We start from the raw sequence: 16,591 nt of genomic DNA, 5'->3' as shown, positions 1-16,591 counted from the left end.
GATTCGTCCATCATCCAGTAACTGTTAGTGTATGTGTGGGATTATTTCTCAGATCTCAGTGTTACTTTGTTGATCTAGTTTGTTTTTATTCCAGTACATGATATTTTATTTATTTTTTCATAGCATGCAGCCACCCCTCTCAGAGAGCCTGGCAAGCTACTGAGAGTATCTCGCCCGCACAGCAAAGCCTGGCAAGCTACCCATAATGTATTCGATATGCCAAACACAGTAACAAGTTTCACAATGTTACTGGGCCCGCTCGAGCAAATCGAGCAAATTGATGAACAATGGGAGGACAGTGACACTGACAGCATGTAGTCAGATAATGTGATGCCGTTTTTATTTTCTTTTTAAAATTTGCTTTAGCTATACATGGACTTTTGTCTTCATACAAGTATTAGTACTGTTTATTCTATTTCTTTAAAAAGTTCATTAGAATTTTAATAGTCATTGCATTTAATCTATCTCTTGCTTTGGGGTCAGAGAACCACTTAAAAAATATGAATCATCCCAAACCCAGAGAACAATATAAATCCTCCCGTCTCTGTGTCTTTTTTAAATTTTTAAGTGTTTTGTCTTTTTAATTAATAGATCTTCCACTGTCTTTGTTAAATTCATTCCTTGGCATTTTAAATTGATAGTTTTCCTTTTGGTTTAGGTTCACAACTAAACTCAGGGCTTACTTCTGGCTCTATGCTCAGGGATAACTCCTGGTGGGGCACCAGAGTATTATATGGTGCTGGGTTTAAACCTGGGTCAACTTCATGCAAGGCAAGTGCCCTACCCACTGTACTATCACTTAAGCTCAAGTACTTAAATATTCTTCATGCAACTGTTAATGGAATTGCTTTATTAACTCATTTTATATCAGTGTTTGCATGTAAAAATGCAACAGAATTATATATATTTAAATTCTTTTATTGCTACCTATGGAATTTTTTAAGGTTTTTCCATCTATATTGTTCTGTCATCTGAAAATAATGATAATTTCACTTTTTCTTTACCAATATTAATTCCTTGAAAGTTGTTCTAGCTAAGACCTCTGATACTAAGTTGAATAGAAGTGGTGAGAGTGGGCAAACTTGTCTTGTTTATGATTATAGCAGCAAAACTTTCAGTGTCTTACTGCTGAACATGACATTAGCTATGGGTTTATAATATCTGGTCTTTATTATGTTAAAGTATGTTCCTCCTACTCTTATTTTACTGAGGGGTTTCTCATAAATAGGTGCTAAAACTTATCAAATGATTTACCTGCATATGATCATATGTTTTCTGTTCTTTTATGATGGTGAATAGAATTCATTCAGTTTTAAACAAGTCTTTTAGAATTTTAATAGTTTCGCAGCTGAAATGCCTGTGTCCCAGCTCTCTTGGTTTTCTTGATTAAGTTTTTGCATCTTTTCTATGTAGATTGTGTAGTGACAGCTTAAAGCATTGTTGGTGACTGGATCAAGTGAACTAAAAAAAATCCTTCCCCTTTTGTTGAAATTTTCTTTTTGTAAGACTAAGTATGGAAATGGGCAAAATCTCTCTCAGAGACTTAGTTACTTCTTATTTGTCTTATTTGTTCTCCTTCCTCTAACTCCCAAACCCATCTCTTCTTTGGTCTCACCAATATTCCTAAATATCAAGATCATCAGTTCCAGTTATTGATGGTCTGGATTCCCCCCACCCCAATCCTATGTCATGTCTGATGAGTCCAAACTCAGGGTGTTGAACTAAATTGATCACGGCTGCCAGCATCACTTATCACCTAGAAGACTCCTAACTTTTTCCATTTTTAAATTTTTTTCTTTTTTCCTTTGGCTTTTTGGGTCACATCTGGAAATTATCAGGAGTTACTTCTTTCTCCACACTCAAAAATTACTCTTGGCGGAACTAGGGGACCATATGGGATGGTGTGGATTAAACCCAGGTTGGCCACATGCAAAACAAACACCCAACCTGCTGTACTATTGTTCCTGTCCCAAGACTCTCCATTTTCACTCTTGTTCCCTCCACAGTGTGGAAAGGATGGCCTTATAGAATTCCCCTACCTAGAGCCTTTCATTGGTCTCTGACTTCTCAGAGCACTATCTGGGTTGGACTTGGTCCATGCAGCAGTGCCTTGGATAGAACTTGGAAGCACACATATGCAGGGAATGTTGGTATGTATTCTAAGCCCCTGAGCTACTGGACTTGTTTCTGCACAATCTGGCTCCAACCTCGCCTGCTGCTATTCTTCCCTTCCATGGTCATCCCTGCTGCTATCCTTCCCTTCCCTAATCATCTCCCCTCAACGTACCGGTGTCCTGATTTCTCCCACACTTCTAACTTTCGTGACTCAGCTGGAAAATGGGACTCAGATGTATGTGTGTGGTATCAATGGTCAATGAACATGGACAATAAAACCACCTTTGGAGATGATGAAAGGAAGGAAGAAACGGGATTGTCTCCATCCAAGTCTCCTTAGGAGCAAGGCTGGGGCTGCTGCAGAGGGAAGCAACCCCGGGAACCACAGTCACCCAGATTAATGGCAGCACATTTAAGCAGCAGCAGCAGCAGCAGCAGCAGAAGCCTTCCAGCTAGATACCCACAGGTGGCTGCCCTTGCCATCTAACCACACCGACCTCAGGTCATCTTTGCTTATTTCTGGGTAATCATTCACCTGCCCACTGAGCAAATCCTCATGGATCACTAAGTATGGAAAGACAGCAGGAAATATCAAGAACGTAGCAGGACAAACAAACAGAACTTAGCTGTTGAACCAGTCCACCTCTGAGAGGAAGTTCTGTCAATGTATTCATCCCTGGTTCCTGGCCATGAGTGGCAGTGACAGACTTCACAATATTCTCCATGAACTAAATAGTTCTGCTGTGGAAACAGACTTCTGAAGACTGAGGAAACAAACGCCCTTCTTTCCCTGCAGAGAAGGATTTTTAATGCAGAAACACTCACTGTCCTCAAAGATTTCTAAGCTGGATTTTCTACTTCTAATATATCTTCACAGTCATTCTCTCATACCTACCCCACCCAAATCATGATGAAACTGAGAAAGTGCAGTATGGCTGGTTGTGTTGGATATGGAAACCAGGCAAAGGTGCTGACAGCAATTTCAAGCATGCCTTGGGTTATCTGCGTACTATGTGGTACTTGCAATGCCCATCAAGAGGTCTGATATTGAATCTGACAGGAATAACTGCCCCGTGACGGCTGGAAAATCGACTGGGGCCTACCCAAGCAAGCATGTCTGTGGTGTGGACTCAGCCTCAACGCTGAAAAGTTTCTTTTTGACTGAGCGAGGATCCTGCTCAATAGGTTTAGGTCCCAAAGCAAGAGAGGAAGAGAAATAGAGATGGGAGATTCCTATGGCTCTTGAAATGTGCTTAGGGGGCTCAGCCAAAATGCCCTCCAATATAAAGCAGTCAACCAGATGCTCCCTGGTAGTACCAGCAGCAAATAGCTTGTTTGTCCTGGGCAGACATGACAAAGTGTCCCAATGAAATCCCAATAGCAGGCAGCTTTGTATATCAAGAGGAAAACTGGGATCATATTGAGGAAAAAGGAACCTGTAGAGACCTTGAGCTGGGCCTCAACAGGGCCAAGGATACCTTTTCCTTTTTCCTCCCAGCTGTAGCTGCCAACCAGAACCCTGTCCACTGTGTTTCCTGGACCCAGGAGAAAGGAGATGTGGACGAGTCCAGTGGCAGCAGGAAACACAGTTTCTTCAGAGTTGGCTCCAGGAGGTCTCTGGACTGAGGTCGGTCCCTCCTAAGGTGACCCACAGGGATTTTTAGGAATGGGCAGGGAAATCCGGGGTCAGAGAGGATGTGGCCTTAGGGTATGGATACTTTTCCTCCTCATCACACTTCTGGGCTCATTCCATGCGTAGCCAGGGCTGCTGCAGGAAGGTTCAGTGGTAGGAATGAGGCTCTAAGAGTGGCCTCCGGACTGCTGGGAATAGAAGAGGGATGACTGGAGGTGGGGGGACCTGCCAGGGATCAACAGAGGTTCTAATCTACTGGACTGGCCAGAGAGGAAGGCAATGCCCTTGGCCAGTCCTCTGAAAAATGAACCGTTGTCCTAGTAAAGCAGCACCATTGTTTAGATGCTTCTGGAGGGCAGAGAGTGGGCGCCCCTATCCCAGATAACGCAGGCTTGAAAACTACCCAGAAAAATCAAGATCATGGAGAGCAAAGAATTTTCTAGGGTACAATTTTGGGATCAATGGCTCCTTGTCCCTTTTTATCTTTGGTCCAGGCTTCCTGAGATTTTCCTGTGGACAGAGTGAACTGAGGTACCATCCTATGCCACTGGGCATGGTAAGGGACAGGAACTTAGGGACAAAGGATTCCACAGTTCCCAAAGCTCCTTAGATTCCAGAAGCTTGTCTGGAAGAAAGATTTAGACAGCTTGACAGAAGGAATAAAGAAGAATCCCATTACTCTCAACATAATTTATATCAGATGACAACTGGGAGATAATGCAAGGATTAGGTTTATGTGATGAAAACAGTGTCCACAGATGATGTCGGGAAAGATCTGTAGCCACTTAATATGTCCCCACTCCCCACATTCATAGCTTCCTCTCCTCTGTTCCCTGTGCGTTATTGTCTCTATCATCACACATACTCAAGTGTACTTTAGACCACATCAAAGGTTATCATTGATATGTTACATGGTGCCTCCTTCATTTCATGGCTGGATGTAGAACAGCAAAGTTTCAGCTGGCCCCATCCCAGAACCTGCTCCCAGGAGGTGGGGAAGGACCAGGCTTACACGGTACCCACTGTGGGTGTTAACAGACTTTAACAAGAATCTGCTTCATTCTCTCCTCCTTGACATGTCAAATACATAGGTCTGGGAGGGGTGCCGTGAAGATTGTGATGATGATGATGATGATGATGAAGACAAAGATGAAGATGATGAAAAAGAAGATGAAAAAGATGAAGAAGATGACAATGATGATAGGAGCCACCTCTTCCTTTCCAGCTCTGTGACTTATGAGTTGCTTTTTAATGACCATCATCTCTGACCCTGCCATGCCGCCTCATCTGAGACTCTCAGCCTGGCTTTAAGACAGGGCCTGAGTCCTTGGGCAGCTCCTTGTTGCCCCACCTAGAAAGCCACACACAGAGAGCTGAAAAGTCCCACACTATGATGTAAAACAGTTCCTAGCTTTGCTTAGCAAGACTGGCACCAGCTTTCCAGAGCCAATATGGATGAGCCATTGGAAGACAATGGGGCACAGCCCCACTGTGCCACCCCACTGCCCATTGATGTTCTCTTCTCAACATTAAGCTCCCTGCCTATCCCACTAGGAGCGACTGCCACCAGCTCCCCAGAAGGACATAACTGTGCTGGAGAGAAAATGCCCATTTCTGGGAGAAGTTGCCAATGAAAGCCCAACTCTGACACAGCGGCCACTCCCACCTCTGGATTATGAAGCAGAGTGACCATCCTGTCCAGCAAGAGAACAACTCTCTTGAGGACAGCAAGGTGACTCCAGCAGAATAACCTTATGTGGATCTTGAAATCCTAGCTGAGGCTCAAGAATCTGCATGTGGAACCCCAACCAGGAAGGAATGGGATTCAAATGCTAGTCTAGATCATGAGGGCAGCACGGAGTTTGGGAACACAGAGCTTCCCATGTCCTTTACCTCCACTAATCTGTTCAAGTCACAGAGTCACTGTGTCTTGTGATCCTATGCATGGCTGTGCTCTTTGTCCCGACTTGGTGTGGCATTTCTGGAACCTCTTTGTCACATCAGATGACAATTTCTGCCGTCTCTATGTCACTACACTGACTCTAGATGAGGACTTGTGTTCCCCAGACCCCTTTGCCACCCCGCTGCAGTTATCACAGATTTATCAAAGCCTCCTTGCAATGTGTTTGGTGTGTAGCTGTGGGGATTGGAGATTGCTGTGAAGAAGTTATTATGTTGCCACACCGACCAACTACCACAATCCAGGTGAAACCTGATCGCCACACAGGACTTCAACAGCTAAGGGTCGTTACTGGCACAGTCTCATTCAGACATGGAATTACATGTGACAGACCTATGGCCCCACACCTTTCTTGGGTCAACCCAGTACTCAGATGCCTGTGACTAGAGACCACCATTTACAAAAGCAACCTTAGCATTTCATTTTCTAGATAACACATCAGGAGTTTAGGTAGCTACTCAGGTATCAGATTTAACCCCCAGTGAAACAGGTTTTGCTGCTACTACTTGCTCTTTTCTAGGAGACTAGAAAGGCATGTATAACTGCTATGTTCCAGACTCCACTCCCAGACCGTATTTTTAAGATCCCTTGGGAAATAAAAGGTGAACATAAGCTCCAACCCTAAGCTTTTGAAAGTTGATTAAGTACTTGACACAAAAAATTGGTCCCTAAGTCCTCTGTGTCAGTACTGTCTTGTTAGAATGTAGTTTGTTAGTTGTCAGAATGTAGTTTGTTAGACTCAAATTTACCTCTAGCCAAGACTCCTGACACTGAATGGCACAGAATTGAGAGCACAGAGATAATCCCACACATACACTGACAATTACTCTATGACAGAGGAGCCATGAGCATACAGTGGAGAAAGTCTTGTCAACAAATGGTTTGGTAAAACTGGTGACAGCATGCAAAAGGATAGAAACAGATCAATCTCTAATCCCATACACAGAAATAAACAATGTTAGAGACTTGAATACAAGCTCTGAAACCTAAATGCACAGAATAATGCAGTTCAGTGGCATTCGTCTTAGAGATTGTCTTTGAGGTTTCAACCCCCAGGGCAAGGGAAACAAAAGCAAAAGCAAACTAATGAGACTGCATTCAATTTAAGAGGTCTTCACAGCAGAAGAAAATAATTTTGACTAATCTTATAATAATTTCCTAGTATATACCATATAGGTATATCAAACTATTAGGCTGTTTACCTTCAAGCAATCTCATCTTAAATCTCAGTTAAGCTGAAAAACAAAACTATTATAAAAACATGACTGTTTAGGTTTGTACATTCATGTAATGAAAACGGCTAGATGTGGGAAAAAAATAAGAAATGGAAAATAAAAGCGTTAGGGGTGTCTATATGCTGATCTGTGAAAATTGCTTATGTGTATAAGGACATTTCTGCATCTTGATTTCCAGAAAACCCAGTGGGTGAGGGGTAGCGGCTACATAGGAAATGAAACAGAAAAGGCATCCGAATATTTTGTTTCACATTTATGAAGACTATGTATTAAGGATCTGAGCACCTTATCTTTTATTTCTGGAGATGGAATTTCCCTATTTTATTATGTGTTCTTTTTGTTTATAATGTATATCACATTTTTATGCAGTCAAACATTTAAACACTGTGCCAATAGACACCACTGGCAGCTCACAGTTGGATGCCAAATGAGATAGACTAGAATATCAGAAACAGTTATCATTGCCAAAGTTTCATATGACAGTTTAGTTTGACCTGTCCAACTAAGCAGAACACTATTAGTGAAGCTGCCAAATGGCAAGAAGCAAAAACTGGCATTCCAAACAAGACTATATGTTTTAGTTTAAGCTGCATCCACCGCCAAAATAGGTGTAACCATATCTCACCATCTAGCAAAACACCAGCGTCTCTCTGCCAGAGACCAACAGGCCCTTGTAGCCAAATTCCAGTAACTCTCCACAGAATCCATTGGACCCTTTACCTGCTTTAACCTCTCCTTTCCTGCCTGGAAACACTCCTGCAGTCAGAGTCCAAGACAAAACAAAATTAGGCCAGAGCAATGGTACATTGGTACAATGGTACAAGCATTTGCCTTGCACACAGCCAACCTGGATTTGATCCCCAGTATTCCATATAGTCTCCCAAGCATCACCAGGAGTAATTTCTGAGTGTGCAACTAGGAGTACCCCCTAAGCATCATCAAGTGTGGGCCAAAACCAAACAAAATATTTAATTATTTATTTTTATTTAATGAACATGAATTATGAAGTTATTCACATTTGGGTTTTAGGCATACAATGATCCCACACCAAACACCAATCTTTCACCAGTGTCCACTTTCCTCTACCAAAGTCCTCAGGTTCCTTCTCACTCTCCAGCCTGCCTCCATGACAGGAACTTCTTTAAAATAAATTTTAGGCACCGGGGGTTACAGAACTGTTATTGCCAGTGCCTCATGCATGACACTTCACCTTTCAGCACAATTAATAATCTTATCTTGCTTTTCTCTGTCCTTTATGTCATTTGTATAGTTTATTTAGCAATGTCCTTTTTTTGTGTAGACAAAGGAAGAGATATCAAGCTTAAAGTTTGATTCTTCCTGAGGACACCTCACTGCACCTCCAGACCACAGGCCAGGTTAGTCTTCCTAACCCCAGCAGGGTCCTTATTCAGTTACCTCTTTTGGGTGATGGCAGAGTTTGTCCATGACTGTTATCTTAACTTATAGTTAAATATTTTTTTGTTATATTTATTTATTGAATCACTGTGAGAAAAGTTACAAATTTTCAAGATTAAGTCTCGGTCATACAATGATTAAACACCTTTCCCTTCACCAGTACTTATTTTTCACCACCAAGAACCCCAATATACCCCCCTCCCACACCTCCCAATACCTGTGAGGCAGATGATTTCTACTTAACTCATTCTCTACTTTGATTACATTCACTATTTCAACAAAAGATGCACCACTATAGTTTAGAATTTCCACCCCAAAATCAGAAATGCTGAAAAGGCACTGTGAAATAATTTGTTTTCTACAGTTGGTTATGAGAACCACGTGATATTGTGGCTGCTATCACAGCCGTGCGATTTTGAATTTCTGATATTTTACCAGGTAAGTCTGGAGGATTTCTGCCAAGAGCCAGATAATTATGAGATTGGTTTATGTGCATCTGGTGTTATGGTCGTGCCAGAGAGCAGCTCGTGGGGGGCAACTTGTGACCTTAGTAGGGTGTGAAGGACGAGCCAGTACCGCCCTCCTTCCCATGAGACTGCAGTTGCCCCATCACTGCTAGTTCATACCTGGCTTTCCAATAAGCTCTGAGGCAGCAGCCACCTTGCTGCCGGGGTGGGTGGAAGGTGGAAGGGAGCAACACCTCTTCCCTTCCAGGGTGGCATGGAACCGTAGTTTAACACATAGTCCATTTACTTTCCTGCTATAGTTAAGCATTATGCCACTTGGTCTGCCCATTTTGATGCCAGGGTAGCTCACAGCTTGCCTTGGGTCCATCAGTCTCTCGTCAGGACCCTGCTCTTGGAGAGCTAGAAACTAAGGGCAACTGAGGCTTAAGTTAAGTAAATACGAATGCCCAGGAGCAAATATTATTTTGGAATCAACTAACTTCCATTATACATCGCATACCATTAATTTTCTTCCGTGTCTATACAAAAAGGACATTGTTAGATAAACCCAACAAATGACATAAAGGAAAGAGAAAAGCAATATAGGATTATTAATTGTGCCTCAGTTTCTCTGTTGCAAGAATGGGTCAATAAACCTGAAGCTCCCGGCGGGAGCAGCAAACTATTATCCAAGATTCCAATACTGTCATACTCAAGACTTTGATTTGGCTTGATTTTGTCTGTTTCCTTGTGATTTTTTTCTTACTATTCCACATGGAAGTGAGATCATGTGATATCTGACTTCATCCTTTGTACTTGTCTCATTTAGCATGGGTCCTTCTATTTCTACCCAGGTTATAGCAAAAGGCTCTCTTCTCTTCTAATGGCTCTAAAGGCTCACCATCTCTTCTAATGGCTGAATAGTTGATTGTATCCAGAGATCACTCCTTTATTCACTCATTGTGTCCACAGATCACATTGTGCCCAGAGATCACATCTACTCATTGTCCACAGATCACACTGTGTCCACAGATTAAGTTTTTATCTACTCATCATGGAGCCCTTGGATTGATTCCAGATCTTTGCTATAATATATAGTGCTGCAATTAACATAGGAATTAATGTTTTCATTGATCCTTCAGATCAAAACGGAGTGATAGGATTGCTGGATTAAGAAATAGCTTTCTAAAAAAAATTTTGAGGTTTGATGTGATATGCCGCTGTTACTCTGATTGATATTTCTCTGATAATCAAGGACACTGAGCATTTTCCCATTGCCTGCTAGCCATCGGTATGTCTTCTTCAGTTGAATGTCTGTTCAGCTCCTCTTCTCATTTTTGGATGGGTTGACTATTTTCTTGTTAGTGAGTTTGGGGGCTTTCTTATGTATCTTGGCTATAACCTTGTCGAATGTTCTATGTGAGAATATTTACACTCATGCAGTTGCATGCCTCTCATTTTAATGAGCATTTCACTACTTGTGCAAAACATTTTAGCTTGAGGCTATCCCATTTGTATATATTCACTTTTGTCTTACATATTTTTGGTTTGGTTTCCATCAAAACCCAGAATAAATCACAGAAGTCAAAATCATGAATATTTTGCATATTATGGATTCTGGATTTACACGCAAAATTTAATTCATCTTGTATTTTTTCTTTTGTTCATGGTTTGAGATAGTGATCCAATTCATTATTTTGTACATACAATCCAGGTTTTTCAACACATTTATTGAAGGGACTTTTTTCCCTCCATGTTATGCTCTTGGATTCTTTGTTCTAAATTAACAATCCACATGCATGAGCAGAAATTATATACTCTCTATTATATAATTAATCTGTATATCTTCTTTTATACCAATACAATATTGGTTTTTTTACTTTATTAAAATACTGAGTTTATTTCACATGTATATTTTTGTCTCCCCACCATTCCCGTCTGACCACCTCTACTACTATGTTCTGTTATAACATTCCATACATACTTAAAATCAAGCAAAAGGGTGGAGTTCCATCTTTAAAAACTAAACAGGCATTTTGGACAACACATTCTTGGCAATGGAACCTGGACAACATTTATCAGACACAGCAGGGAAAGTTCTCACTCTGCATTATAAAAAGGACAGCCAGATACCAACTACTACAGAAATGAAATAAGACAGAATTTTTTTAACAAACTGTTTAAACTATTTTCTTAAAGAGACTTCCTCCACTGCCAGAGATCTTGAATAACCTTCTGGTCGGTCATCCTGAAGCAATTCTTCACGTAATAGATGAACGTGCCTTCCACTTTGGGAAGAGAACCACCTTTTTCTATACTTGCTTGCATTTTTGCCTTAATGTCTTCTACAGAAGTGGGTCCTCTGGGTGTTTTAGGAGTTTTCTCCTGTTTTTTGAAAGATTCTTGACCTTTTGATCTTGGTGTTGATGGTTTTGAGTCTTTTCCATTCTGGTTTGACTTTTGTGCATTTTTGGTGGGAGTATCTCATATAGATTTCTTGACTGGAGCTTTTTCTTCTGCTTCCTCATCACCAAATTCATCCTCATCATCATCCTCATCGTCGTTGTCGTCATCATCGTCATCGTCTTCATCCTCATCTGCAGCAAGCTTTACTTTTTTTGTGGCACCTTGCTGCCGCCCCCAGGAGCAGAACGCTTTCCAGATATGCTCAAGAGCTTCATGCCGTCGTCCGCTTTGTCTTCTGACTCTGCATCTTCCTCCATGGCGACCAAGTGCTGCCTGGAGATGTGCACAGGCCCGGGACGGCACTTCAACCACAGAACCACCGGCGGGGTGATCTCAAAGCCCCCAAGGGAAACTGTTGGTTGCACCCGACATTTTCAAAGTTGCCAGTGTTACTTTAATGGGACTGCCTTCAAAATTCATGGCTTCTGCTTCAACAATGTGCAGCTCATCCTTGGCACCAGCCCCCAAACTGACCGTTCTCGAAGACAGCTGGCGCTCATTTTCATCATTATCCACTTTAAAATGATAATCTTTGTCCGCCTTTAGCTTACAACTGAAAAGGTAGTTCTGGGGCCTCAGGGGGCTCATGTCCACGTCCATCGAATCTTCCATGGGGTGGAGGCATGCACGGGCGTGGCGAGGAGGCGAGGGGAGACACGCAGCCGCTGCAGTGGAGGAGCACCACACAGGACGGAATCGCACCAGGGCAATACCATATTGTTTTGATGAATAAGTTCTGTAATATGGTTTGAAGTTAGGGAGTGTCATCGTCCATTTTTAAAAATTTTATCTCAGATTGTTATGGCTATTTGTAGTATTTCTATGTTCCATAGAAATTTCAGTAGTATTCGTAGTATTTTCCGTTTTATTTTTTTCTCTTTGAGTCACAGCTGGCAATGCACAGGGATTACTCTTGGCTCTGCACTCAGGAATTACTCCTGGTGGTGCTCAGGGAATCATATAGGATGCTGAGAATAGAACCCGGGTCAGCCGTGTGCAAGGCAAATGCCCTACTTGCTGTGCTATCACTCCAGCCCTGGTTGTATTTTCTTAAAGAAGGTTATTTGAGTAATCTTATAGGGATTTCTCTGAATCTCCATAATGCCGAGTAATAATGTCATTTCAACAATGTTAATTGTTCCCTGCATCAGCATGAACTGTCCTCTCTCTTCTTATGCCTTCACCCACTTCTTTAAATAGTGACAACGTTTACTGTGTAACCATCATTCACATCCTTTACTAAGTCTATGGGAATGTAATTAATTCTTTTTTATATTATTACAATAGGGTCACACCTGGCTATGCTCAAGGATTACTCCTGGCTCTGTACTCAGGAATAAAGCCTTATAGGGATTGGGTGCCTTTATGTGGTGCCAGGGATCAAACTAAGTTGGCTATGTACAAAGCAAGTACCCTTTCCACTACCCTCTCTCTGACCCTAAATTCTAATGGAATTAAAAAATTTGTTCACTTCCTGTTTGTTCTTCCATATGAAAATTCAAACTTTTTGTGTGTTTTGATATTGTAATCTGATACATTATTGATTCATTATGTTTAAAAGTTTTTGTGGAGTCCTTAGGACTATGTATACTACTATCATGCCATCTACAAATAGTGATATTTAAATCTCTTAGATTCCAATTTGGGACCCTTTCATTTCTTGCCAAATTTTTGATCATGGATTCCTAACTTTGGTTTTATGTTTGAAATACCTACAGATGATTGGGTTCCCCCTCACTCCCTTCCCTGAGACCCTCATCCACTGGGTCTTTTTTCCTCTATCGGTATGAGGTATCTCCAGAATTTCTCTTATTGTATAGTCAGGGTTGAGAACCAATGTTCTAAAACTTCTTTCTTCTCAAGACCAGATAATATTCAGAAGTGGGTACTTTTGGTTGTTTCTCAGTTTTGTTCTTTCACTATCTGCCTCTAGTTTATAATATAATTCAGATTTTAACTCACAATATATTTGAAGTTATATATGCATATGTAAAAATATATTCGATATGCCAAACACAGTAACAACAAAGTCTCCAATGGAGACGTTACTAGGCCCGCTCAAGCAAATCGATGATTAACGGGAGGGCCTTTTATATGTAAATATAATGAAACATTTATAACACTCTGAGTTCTCCTTTGTTAAACTTTTACTCTTAGTTCCAAACATAACTGTTCTTACAATCACATTCTAGATGACTTTCTATTTCTGTAATAAAGCATCAGAAAGTAATACTATACAAGTAAGTTAAAGTTCTGTTCTATGTTTTCCACTCAATGCCTCTTTTGCAGACCACAACACCCAAAAGGAGAGAGAGAACACAAGGGATTGCCCTGCCACAGAGGCAGGGTGGGATGGGGGGATGGGGGTGAGAGGGATATTATCCATGGTGGTGGGAAATGGGCACTGGTGGAGGGATGGGTATTTGATCATTGTATAATCGAAACCCAAGCACAAAAAATTGTAAATCTACAACTGTACCTCATGGTGTTTCACTAATAATAATTAAAAAAAGAAAGTTCTGTTCTAAGACAGTTTTTGGAACAAGCAGGACGGAGATTGGGTTTTTGCTTCACTTGCAAATACTCGCTATTAGAAACTTAGCCTTTCATGAACTAAACTAATTAATTACTAATTGAGTCAATCACTCATTTTACATGGACCCAATCACAGACTTGAGATCCAGCAGAAACATCCTTCTCTGTCCTTTCCGAAACTCTAAAATCTTTACTGAGAACAAGTTGCTCCATAATTGTGGATAGTCCCTTGACTAAACTTAAAGTGGGTTGAGGAAGGACAAAGTGATTGTTGGTGGCTGACAAATTTCATAGGATTCCCTGCCATGTCTCCAGTTCTCTGTGCCCCATTAGATCAGCAATCAATCCTGAGATTTTATAAGCCTGATGTACAAGTTATGGTCACTGTTATAAATAATCTATGTCATCTTGCCTTTAAATTCACTTTATACATAAATTTAAAGGGCAAAAAAGAATATTTTACCCTTCTAAATATTTGCTTGATTGGCATTCAGACTTTTAATCCTTCAACTTTATCACATCCCATTATTCAAGAATAAGTAGAATTTTTGACATTTTAGCTCACAGTTTGTGGCTATGAAAAATACACGGAATTTAGTGTATGTAATGTATCCTGAGCATGTGGTCATGTCAATAGTGCAGAATTTCACTACATGAGCCCCCAAACATCAGTTATAAATTCACACAGCATTAACAAGGGGGTGTAACTATTGCTGTTTTCCTCTTCACATCATTCTACAAACTAACTGTCCTGGCAGCAAAGTCTCACTTGGGGCACACTATCCTCTCCTGGATTTTATCCACTGACATTATCTGTCAACTCAAGAAAGGAATTGATTGTCTGTTCAATATAATCCAAGAATAAGTATTGCACAACCACTATATGTCAGAACCCTAGGTGGGGGCATTGAAAGGCCAAAGATAAATTGATCACAGATTATGGCTATCAGAAGTTATTTACTTAAAGTGGAATATAAAAGGATAAATGGATGCAAGGACTTCTGATGCAATGTTGCAATGCAGTGCGTTAGGAATCAGAACTATAAATGGACCATGACAAGATAAAATAATGTTTTCAGTAAAGGAGTACAGTTACAAAAAGAAAAGATACTACATCATTTCATTTATATGATGATCAAAGGCACACAAAACTCATTCTTGGCAGATGCAGGCTAACTAGAAACCTCTAACAGGAACTTTCTGGGTGATGGGAATTGAGAGCTTGATGTGGATGATGTTTACATAGGTGTCTGTGGTTGTAAAACTTAATTCCAAATACACCGTGGACTTGTACATTTTGCTTTGTATTGTGTATTTGCATCATTGATGTCAAAAGTGTTGTCATTTAAAGGGAAAATGGGGGATTTGGTAAACCTACCAAAGCTCAAGATTGATGACTTTAGAAAAGGAATTTACTTTGTAAGGAACACTTTTATAGAAAGGAAGAAGAGGGGCTGTAGAGATAGCATATGGGGACTGGTGAAGTAGTAGAGCTGGTACTACTGACCCAGTTCTGATCCTGGAACCCCATATGGCCCCTGAAGCCCCATCAGGAGTTATTCCTGAGCACAGAGGGAGGAGGGGAAGGAGGAAGGAAAAGAGGAGGAAGAGAAAGAAGAGGAGGAGTTGCCATGGGAAATGCTCCCTGGAGGAAGATCAGAGTTGTAGTGACCCTTGTGTGCACAAAGCAGTAGTGGGAAATATTTGCATCTGATTGGGGGCTCACTCTGAAAACTTTGGGTGAATGGGAGCTGTTAAATGTGAGAGAACATTCCAGATAAGGGATAAGGTAAGTGTAGTGGATGGGTGGGCATAAGAAGAAGGATTGACAGCAATCAACTAGGAGACGCTTGGTTTCTGAACTGAGCTGAAGAGATGAGGGGAAGGGACAAGTTTAACACACTCTGAGGGATTGTTTTGAGCTGTCTACATGAGGAACTGGGGGTAGAGTGGGAAAATTTTTAAGTATGGCAGGCAAGATGGACAAAGAAGGAAGGAAATGGGAAAATGAATCAGAGAGAGAGAGTAGGGTACCCTGACTCAGAGAGAAGACAGCTAAGCACAACTTAGTGAGGGAGCTATGCTGTGAGCAGGAAAACTCTGGCTTGCAGGAAACTCTGCCTTAACAGCAGCTGTCTATTTTCTTGAATTCTTCTTGTTTCCAATACTTGCCCGAGCACTTGAACACAATTTATTTAAGGAATAAATACACATCACTGTTTGTTTTAACGTAGCATGTGTGTGTGTGTGTGTGCATGCGTGTGTGTGTGTACACACATGTGCTGAACTCATTCATGATATTATGAAAACTCGCTTCTTTAGCTCTTCAAGGCACTCTAAATCCCAAAGAATATTCCAGAGACTGTCTTCCATCCTGATTACACAAACACTCCCAATTAGTGGTAATGTATGCCTTTCAGAAATATTGAGACATAGAAACCCCAGTATGCTATCCTTATAAAGAAAAGGTTTCATCTCACAAGGATGCCCCCTAGCATTGGTGTGGGCCCTCAGGGACAGTGAGAATCTGAGTGTAGTCCATATCTTTTATCTTCAAGTTGTCATCTTAGGCCAACCTTTTGGTCTGAGTTTTGGCTGCTGCTTCTGAAAAGAGATAACAGTGTCCACCTTAGAGTTATTCTATCAACCAAATTAACTGGTGCCAACATGCATTGCAAACCATAAGTCCTTGGAGAAAACACAGTAGTGATTATTCCATCTATAAAGTTGCCATCTGGAACCTCAACTTTGTCCATCACTTAATATGTTCCCAGGACTTGTCCAA

At 41.1% G+C, this 16,591-nt stretch overlaps 1 protein-coding gene and 1 pseudogene across 3 annotated transcripts in view; both read right to left on the bottom strand.

The window, feature by feature from the left end:
- GRM7 (glutamate metabotropic receptor 7) overlaps positions 1-16,591 on the bottom strand; it is a 931,188-nt gene that overhangs the window by 70,626 nt on the left and 843,971 nt on the right. The gene's annotated exons all lie outside the window — the stretch shown is intronic.
- Positions 10,692-11,966, bottom strand: LOC130037303 (nucleophosmin-like; annotated as a pseudogene).

Source organism: Sorex fumeus, unplaced genomic scaffold (genome assembly GCF_029834395.1).
Source record: "Sorex fumeus unplaced genomic scaffold, SorFum_2.1 ptg000072l, whole genome shotgun sequence".
Lineage (NCBI taxonomy): Eukaryota > Metazoa > Chordata > Mammalia > Eulipotyphla > Soricidae > Sorex > Sorex fumeus.
The sequence above is the reverse complement of the archived record's forward strand: the minus strand, read 5'-3'. Positions and strand labels throughout refer to the sequence as shown.